Raw genomic sequence first — 9,427 nt, 5'->3', positions numbered from 1 at the left:
ATAACGAACTCCAATTCAATCCGTTCAAATTTTATTATATTTTAATTATGACCCATAATTTATGTACTAATTAACTAAGTTTCATAAAAAAATTATCAATTAATCCCCCAATTATATTATAATTTTTGGGGCGTCACATCTGAACCCCAATTTCCGAGGACATACCGATATACCTCGAATTTTATAATAAATGAAAAAACACGGAAAATTGTTTGCTGCCTCTATTAGCAACAAAATGAGCTTCATTTTGCTGTTAGCAGATGCAACAAGCATTCAAAACATATAAGACAAATCCTAATGATAAAATAAAATTATTCCAATAAAATTAAGAAAATTACTTCATGTTACCGTTAATAATATGCTTAAGAAACTATACATTTGAAAAAAAAATAGAATATTTATTTAGAAAAAAAAAAACCACCTTCAGGTGACTATGAAAGCTCCCAACTTGACGGTTCCTCTTTTGACGAACTAATGCTGGCAGCAGCGAGGTAGTGATTGTTAAAAATATATTTTTTTTTATTTCAAGTAATCGAAACGACGTTTTGAAATATTACAATAGGATTTAGAAATCAAAAGCAATTAAAGCCACGCTGGAACAAATAATTTAAAGCAATTAAAAACGCTATTTCTGACAAAAAATTTAAATCGAAAACTTACAACGAGAATTGTATCGTAACAATTCTCAGTCCAATTCGAGTCATCAATTTAACCGAATCGCAGAATTACTGCTTGCTTTGAAGAAAATATGCGCCCCGTACCAGTGGTGCACTAGGTTCAACGTAATTTCTTCCAGAATAAGACAGTTACAATATTTTGGTTTTAGCACTATACCGAAAAACACATCGATCAAACACTCATAAGCTTGTAATCAAAATTTTATAGCTCAAATCTTTAACGAGAAGAAAACTATAGAGGCTGGGAGAGAAGGGGGAGAAAATCTCAACAACTAGAATTGTTATTTGCTCTTTTGTGTTGTGTGCTCCAAGTGAAGAATGGCATGCCATTATATAGGCATGCCAAAAAGCCAACCATAAAGAGAGTAATGAAATCAGCCATAAAGGCCTTAATTTGGTCAAAGAAACAGCCAATTTCTGGTAAAACAAAAAATGGATGTGTAATTGCATGAAAATAATGGCCATGATGAGTAATTTGGCCTTTAAATTTTGAGTGTCTGCATTTGAAAAATCAAATTCAACAATCGCCCACAAACTCATATGTTTGAACTCAAGTTTCTGTGATTTGCTTTCAACAATGGTACCTTTCGGTTTGAACCGCTGTCTAAGTTATCCGACGTCAGTTGTCACTAGGTCAAATGGAACTAAGCCTTGAATTTAAACCTGTGAGTGTGACAATATTTGTAAGTAAACAAGCCACCGGTTTTGTGTTGATCTTTAGGGTTGATATTTAGGCCAGTTGTCCTAATCCTGTTCATGAATGCTTTCAGGAATAACCCAATTCCTTAGTTGCGGCCAAACAATGACATTCACTTTGTTGGGCGTCTCCAGAGATGCACTACTAGCATCTCCTTATATAAAACTTGACCCCATTCAGATATAAACTCTTACTATACTTGCAGTAGCTGCCAGAATTTCAGGGGTCAGACTCCTTGTGGAATCTCCACTCAAAAGGTTGGGTTGCCATCATAGATAAATCACTCATGGGTTTTCAGACCCATTCCCAATCTGGACTTATGAACTTATGGCAGATTAAATTCTTTCGTCAAAGGATCAGCCACATTGTCCTTTGTTCCCACAAAGTCAATGCCCATTACTCTGTCTGATGCTAATGCCCTTATAGACTTCAGTCTAACTTGGATATATCGTTCTTTTAATTGTATTTATGACTCCTCACCTTTGCTATTATGGTTTGGCTATCACAATGTACAACAACCGGCGAAAGAGGCTGATTTACAATGGGAAGTTGTGATAACAACCTAAATAGCCATTCTGCCTCGATACCAGTCATATCTAACACACATAACTCGACTTCAAATGTACATCGGGTTATCAAAGTCTGTTTTGCAGACTTCCAGGAAACTGCGCCCCCATCTAAGGTAAAAATATATCCTGAACACCCATTACTCCCGGAGTTTTTGGCTAACCAGCTAGCATCACTATATCCGTCAAGAACAACAGGTAATCTGCCATAATGTATGGCCAGTGACACCATGCCCATTAGGTACCCTAGTACTCTATCCAAAGCACCCCAATGGGTTTTGTCAGGACAACTAGTGTATCTAGCTAATATAGAGACAAAAAAGGATATATCTCGTCTCGTGCCATTTGCCAAATACTATAAGCTCCCAATAATTTGGGAATACCTTAGTTGTGCAACCGAAACACCACATTCATTTTTTAATAAAGCTACAGAAAGATCATATGGTGTTTTAGCAATTCTACTGTTTTGATAACCAAATTTCTCAATTATCTTCTCAACATAATGAGATTGAGAAATGGCTATTCCATTAGTTTACAGAGTCAACTTGAAGCCAAGAATCACATTAGCCTCAGCCATATCCTTCATTTCAAACTTTTTTTTCAAAAATGACTTGGTTTCGATAATTATATTTAGACATGATCCTATTAACAGAATATCATCCACATACAGGCATAGAATTATCATTTTATCTCCTTTAACCTTACAGTATATACACTTTTCATTCTCATTTACAGTGAAGCCAAACGTAAGAATAGTTTTATCAAACTTTTTATGGCACTATTTGGGTGCTTGTTTAAGTCCATATAGAGACTTAACAAGTTTACAAACTTTATGCTCGTCACCATGAGCTACAAACCCCTCAGGCTGATGCATGTAAATTTCTTCCTCGAGTTCACCATAAAAGAAGGCTGTTTTCACATCCATCTGATGAATCGGGAGATTATACACCGAAGCAAGTGCTATAAGCACCCAAATTGTAGTCAATTGAGCTACCGAGAATAGGTATCGAAATAGTTTATTTCCTCCTTTTATTTAAACCCTTTAGCCACCAATCTAGCTTTAAACTTATCTATGGTCCCATCATGTTTAGGTTTCCTTTTAAAGATCCATTTAGACCCAATATAGTACACCCCAGAGAGAGATCGACTAGCACCCACGTTCCATTGGAAACAATGGAGTCCATCTCACTTTTGACAGCTTCTTTTCACTGCTTGGCTTCTGAAGAAGTCATAGCATCTTTGAAAATGATCGGATCATCCTCGATATTGTAAGTGACAAAATCACTTCCAAAATCCTTGACAATCCTAGCTCTCTTACTCCGTCTAGGTTCATCAGACTCCTTCTGAGTCTGATTAGAACTACTAGGATTAATCCCCACATTTGACATCTTTTCCACATGTTCAAGAATAGATGTGGAGGCAAGTGAATCATCAAGCGAAACATTTGAAGGTATTCCTATTTTTAAAGGAAATACATCTTCTAGAAATACAGCATCACGAAATTCGACTATTGTGTTGACCTCAATGTTTGGAATTCTAATTTAATAACCAGATATCTTAAGGCATAACTTGTCTCCACATAGCCCAAGAACACAACATCGACAGTCTTAGGACCCAATTTCTTTCGTTTGTGTTTCGGGATCAACACTTTTTCTAGGCATCCCCACACTCGAAAGTATTTGAGGCTTGGTTTCTTACCTTTCCACAACTCAAAAGGAGTACTTGTATTGTATTTCAGAGGGACTCTATTCAGAATATGGCAAGGCGTTATTCAAAGCCTCTTCCCACTTTGGTAACCCAGAGGTTAGTAGGAGACTGTTAATCATGTCTTTGAATGTTATATTCTTTCGTTCAGCCATTCCATTACACGAAGGGGAATATGGAAGAGTCTCTTCATGAAAAATGCCACAAGTTTGACAATATTCATTGAAGTTACTCGACTCATACTCTCCTCCTCTATCGGACCATAGTCTTTTAATTTTCTTACCAGTTGAATTTATGCTTCATTTTGAAACAAAATAAATTTGTCTAAGGCTTCATCGTTATTTTTCATGAGAAACACATAACAGTATCTACTCAATCATCTATAAAGGTGATAAAATATCGTTTGTGGTCCCTGGTCAAAACTCCATTGAACTCACAAATATTTGTGTGAACTAAATCAAGTATTTCTGAATCCCTTTCAATTGACTGATAGGGTTTCCTAACTTGTTTAGCTTCTACACAAATTTGGCATTTGTGATTTTGTTCAATATTTTGACTAGGAATTTTGAATTGAAATTTAAATGACCTAACCTACTATGCCACGGAGTAGAAGATTCCACATTCAATATAATAAAATTAGAAACATCAATTTTATTATTATCAACTCGAACTTTGAACAAGCCATCGTCTAAATAGCCTTTACCGACAAAAATACAAAATTGTTGAATTACAACTTTATTAAATTTAAAAACTAATTCATATCCCTCCTTAACAATTGCAGAACCACTAATATGTTTCTTCTGACAGTAGGTACATGATGAACTCTTTTTAGCGACAGAATGCGCCTTGAAGGAAACCTCAAGTCCACGCTTCCTATCCCAAGTACTTCAGCTATAGTGGAGTTCCCCACGCTTACTGTTCTTCCACTGATGGTCTGATAAGACATAAAGAGACATTTATCACCACAAACATGCACATTCGCTCCAATGTCATCAACCAATCATATGGTTCATAAATAGTCATGAGTTCGAGTTGTACAGATACATACCCACCAATTGTTCTTGAGGTGCTAGCACCGCTAGAACCTCCCACAACCATGTTGACAGCTACCTGCCCAGTCTTGGTCTTTTTATTAGGACAAAGCTGTCCAGTGTCCAACCTATTCACAGTTCCAGCATGGTTTGTTTGCTTTTGGTTTCTTATTTTTGGAGGCATTGCTTTTATTCATGGCTTTCGAGTTTGTGTTAATCTTATTCACTTTTTATTTCCCCACAATAAGAATGGCCCTTGGTTCATGTTCAACAGGCATCTTGTGCGTTTGATTTCTATGTTCTTCCTCAATGCTGATAGCAATCATAAGATCATCTAGAGACAATATCCCTTTCTAAAGCTTGAGTGTCATGCCAAAATTTTCCCAAGATTTGGGAAATTTGTCCACTATGGACATTACCAGAAACTTCTCGGAAAGCTTCATCTCAGCATCAGCCAAAGTATGCTCAAGGTTGACAATTTCATGAGTTTGTTCAGCTACAGACCGGTCCTCAGCCATTTGATACCTTATGAAATTTGAAACAGAATACTTTTCGAGCCCTTGCTCTTCAGTATTATGTTTCCGGTCCAACTCATTCCATAGAGCTTAGCAGTGTAAGAATCTGAACAACAGACATCGAAGAGCGTATTTGACAAAGCTGACAAAATCGCTCCTCTGCATATTTGATCTATTTCTGTCCACTGCGCTATCTTACCAGTTCTGGTATAGGTATCAGTAGATTCAGGTCTGATCACCTGAATCACTGACAAGAGTCCTTTCATCGTCGACAAAAATTTCATTCACTATTACCAGCGTTTGAAAAAGTGGCCCAAAAACTTATCCGGCAAACCGGTCAAGTCGACCTTAGGTGTTATCGGAATTGCAACAGAAATCGGCTCGGCCATCTTTAGTATTTTAGGAAACTAAAAGTAGCGTTTCAAATAATGAGTTTGAAAATAGCATTTTCCAAATAGTTCCAACAACAAAATCCAATTTTTCAAAACCTCTATATTTTCTTCATGATTGTTGAAATTTTTTTTTTTTTGGTTTCAAGTAATCAAAACGACATTTTGAAATATTACAATCGAATTAGAAATCAAAAGCAATTAAAGCCATGTTGGAATAAATAATTTAAAGCAATTAGAAATGCTATTTCTGACAAGAAATTTAAATCGAAAACTTACAACGAGAATTATATTGTAACAATTCTCAGTCCAATTGAAATCGTCAATTTAACCGAATCGCAGAATTACTGCTTGCCTTGAAGAAAATATACGCCCCGTATCAGTGGTGCACCGGGTTCAAAATAATTTCTCACAAGATATGATGGTTACAGTTCTTTCGATTTTAGCACTATACCGAAAAACACCTCGATCAAACACTCATAAGCTCGTAATCAAAACTTTATAGCTCAAATCTTTAACGAAAAGAAAACTATAGAGGCAAGTAGAGAAGGGGGGGGGGGAAATCTCAATAACTAAAATTGTTGTTTGCTCATTTGTGTTGTGTGCTCCAAGTGAAGAATGGCCTGCCTTTATCTATGCATGCCAAAAAGCCAACCATAAAGAGGGTAATGAAATCAGCCATAAAGGCGTTAATTTGGCCAAATGAAACAGCCAATTTTTGGTAAAAAGAAAAACGGATGTGTAATTGCATGAAAGTAATGGCCATGATGAGGAGTAATTTGGCCTTCCAATTTTGAGTTTCTGCATTTGAAAAATCAAATTCAACAGTGACTCTTGACGAAGAAGGGCAACAAAGAGAGGGCGAGCCAAAGGAGAGGGAGGAGGAGGAGAAAAAGAGAAATGGAGAGAAGAAGGGGGTGCGGACTTAGGGCAGAAGAGAAGAAATGAAAAGGGGGAGTGGGAGGGAAGAGATAGAGAAATTATGACAATAATGAAAAAAAATATATTAAATTATTTTTTTAAATAAAAAAATTAAAAAGTTAAGAAGAGTGAGAAAAATTTTGGAGCCATTATTTTTACTAAATGTAATGAATTTAAATGTAAATTTTTTTTAAATTAATAATTTTGTTATAGTTCTTTTAAAAAGAATTTATATCTTCCCGTATATGATTCTTTATCTTTTATTTATGTAATTCTTTTATCAATCAATATTTATATTTAGTATTTTTAAATTAATTTTCTCTATTAAATACAGAAAATATATTATAATTTTTAAGAAAATTAGTATTAAAAATAAAAAAAAATGGCCACAACCTTTACTGCAAAATAAATTTTTTTCCTAAATTTTCAAATCTATTGTGACTAACATTTTTGTTACAAATTTTACTTATCGTGACTATTCAAAATATTGTTACGAGAATACGAATCATTTGTCACCATTAGTTCGATTCAATATTTGTTTTACTTTGTGTAACGAATGTTTTTTCTTTTTTTTTTGGTAACGACTTTTTCCCGTTCCTTACTAAAAATTACTTTGTTGCGAGGAAATACAATTTCCTGTAAAGAATTAATATGTCAAAAAAGTTCAACTTTATTATTACTACACTTTGTTACAAAAAAAAATAGTTTCGATGACAATTTGAGTTTTCATTACAATTATTTTGTTATCTATGACATATTTTCTTGTAGTGTAATCCCTCCATTAGTTATAAGTCATCGAATTTATTAATATTAATAAAAAAAATTAAAAAAAATCTATATTAACCTCCGGTTGACTTATTATTAACTTATTGCAGGTCACATAAAGTTTTTCATTACCAAATTATCCTCATACATCTTCACACGTTAATGCATGTGAATAAGTATATCTTCATCGTTATAAGGGTATCTTAGTTTGAAAAGAAATTACTTAACATGCAATAATTTAGTAATCAGTCAATCGAGAATAAATATCAATTCTCATTCAATTTTTTTTTTTTTGGTAATATCAGTAAATTCAGTGAAATTTAACTAACGGAAGGCTTATTTGTTAGAAGAAAGCAAACCTCAGGGATGCTATATGCTAGATGTAATTTTTCAAACCATAGGAGTTATACGTATGTGTAATTACAGTAAATTTCAGTGAAGGATAGTGTAACTATCCCTTTTTAATATACCCTAATCATAGAGCGACACACACATAATTTTTCCTTAACTACATTATATAAGTATGTTGGATCCCAAGTACATGGATTCTTATTAATGAATAGCATTCGAAACCTCAAGTCACACTAGTTAAGAGAACAGCTACTACAAAAAAGACAGGATTTGTAACGATTTTTTTGTAACAGTTGTATGGCCGTTCCAATTGAAACGGTCCTTGAAATTAATTTGTAACAGATTAGATGTACTGACGTCATTGAGGGGTGATAAAAATGTGTTTATTTCGTAACTGTCATAGTTGTTAGAAATATATGTTGTGCGTAAAATTGTTATAATTTATTGCTCGTTACTAATTTGCTACGGCTTTTGTAACAGCTCGAATTATTTATGTAGCAGCGTTTTGAAAAAAATAAGGAGCCATTACAATGGCAGTGGGAAAAAAGTGCGAGAAAATAGACAAAAACATGTATTTCAAAAATCGTGGCTACTGAAATGAATTTTTTATTAGAGGTCGTTACAAAGCCACTACAAACTAACAAAACATGAAGAGCTCCAAAACACATTACAAAATTCAGTACAAAATAATTTAATTTTTGGAACTGCCAAATAATAAGAAAACAGTTATAATGGCCATTCCAAATGAAGGCTGAAAAAATGCCAGAAAATAGTATTTGTAAAGGCCTAATTATATTTACTTTTTATAAAAGCCGTTACAAATTAATATTTTTTTGAAATTGAAATTAGAAAATGGTGGGAACTCTAAATTCGATTGGTTGTTACAAATGTTGTTACAAAAGCCGTTACCAAAGTAAATTACATGGGCTGATACAAAAGCAGTTACAAACAATGGGCCATTTCAAAAATTCAAATAAAAAAATTTGATATCTTTACATTAGAGCACTCGATTCATATCAAATTTAAATGTATAAAAGAATATTTCCATTAAGTCGTATCAGAATGTATGATTTTAAATTACATGACCTGATGTAAAATATACTGATTTGAATGATTGCTATTACATTTCAGGAACGATATGTCAAAATCCATATACCAAATAAAGCTACAACTTGACCAAATGGATTCTTTCATAAGTGTGATCATATATAACGGTTGGATCTTAATTTTGAGGACCCAATTAACCTATGGAGTTCAAACACTATAAAATGACAATTACATCAATATAATACCAACATTTATGAATATACAAATATCTTGCAAACCGCATACATGTATGAATGTCAAATAATTTTTTTTGTTTTTTCAATATATTTCAATTATATTGTTCAAGTACAATGATACGTTTCGACAGTATTAAGTCGTCGAAAATGGCATCTTTTTTTAATAATAATTTTCAATAAAATTAATTAATTAATTGTAATGGCTTTTGTAATGGAATTTATCAAAACGACATCGTGCTATTATATTGTAATGGCCTTTGTAACGAATTTTTAAATGGGTTTCTTACACTATAGAATTTGTAACGACCTTTGTAACCGCTTTTTGAATATTGTAACACACTTTGTAACGTATCGTTTGAAAATTATATATATATGATCCGGGTCGAAATTAGCGATCTCCTGAGATGATCTCATTGCAAATGGTCCAACTCTTCCTAGATCAGATTTTGGGTTCCCTGAGAATAAAACACGAACCGTGAGCTCGTCGGGCACGTCCCCGACAATGATCCTCCGACGCTCAAGTTAGGT

Source organism: Sesamum indicum, linkage group LG12 (genome assembly GCF_026168435.1).
Source record: "Sesamum indicum cultivar Baizhima isolate 11 linkage group LG12, ASM2616843v1, whole genome shotgun sequence".
In the NCBI taxonomy this organism is placed as follows: Eukaryota; Viridiplantae; Streptophyta; class Magnoliopsida; order Lamiales; family Pedaliaceae; genus Sesamum; species Sesamum indicum.
This window is presented reverse-complemented; position numbering follows the sequence as displayed.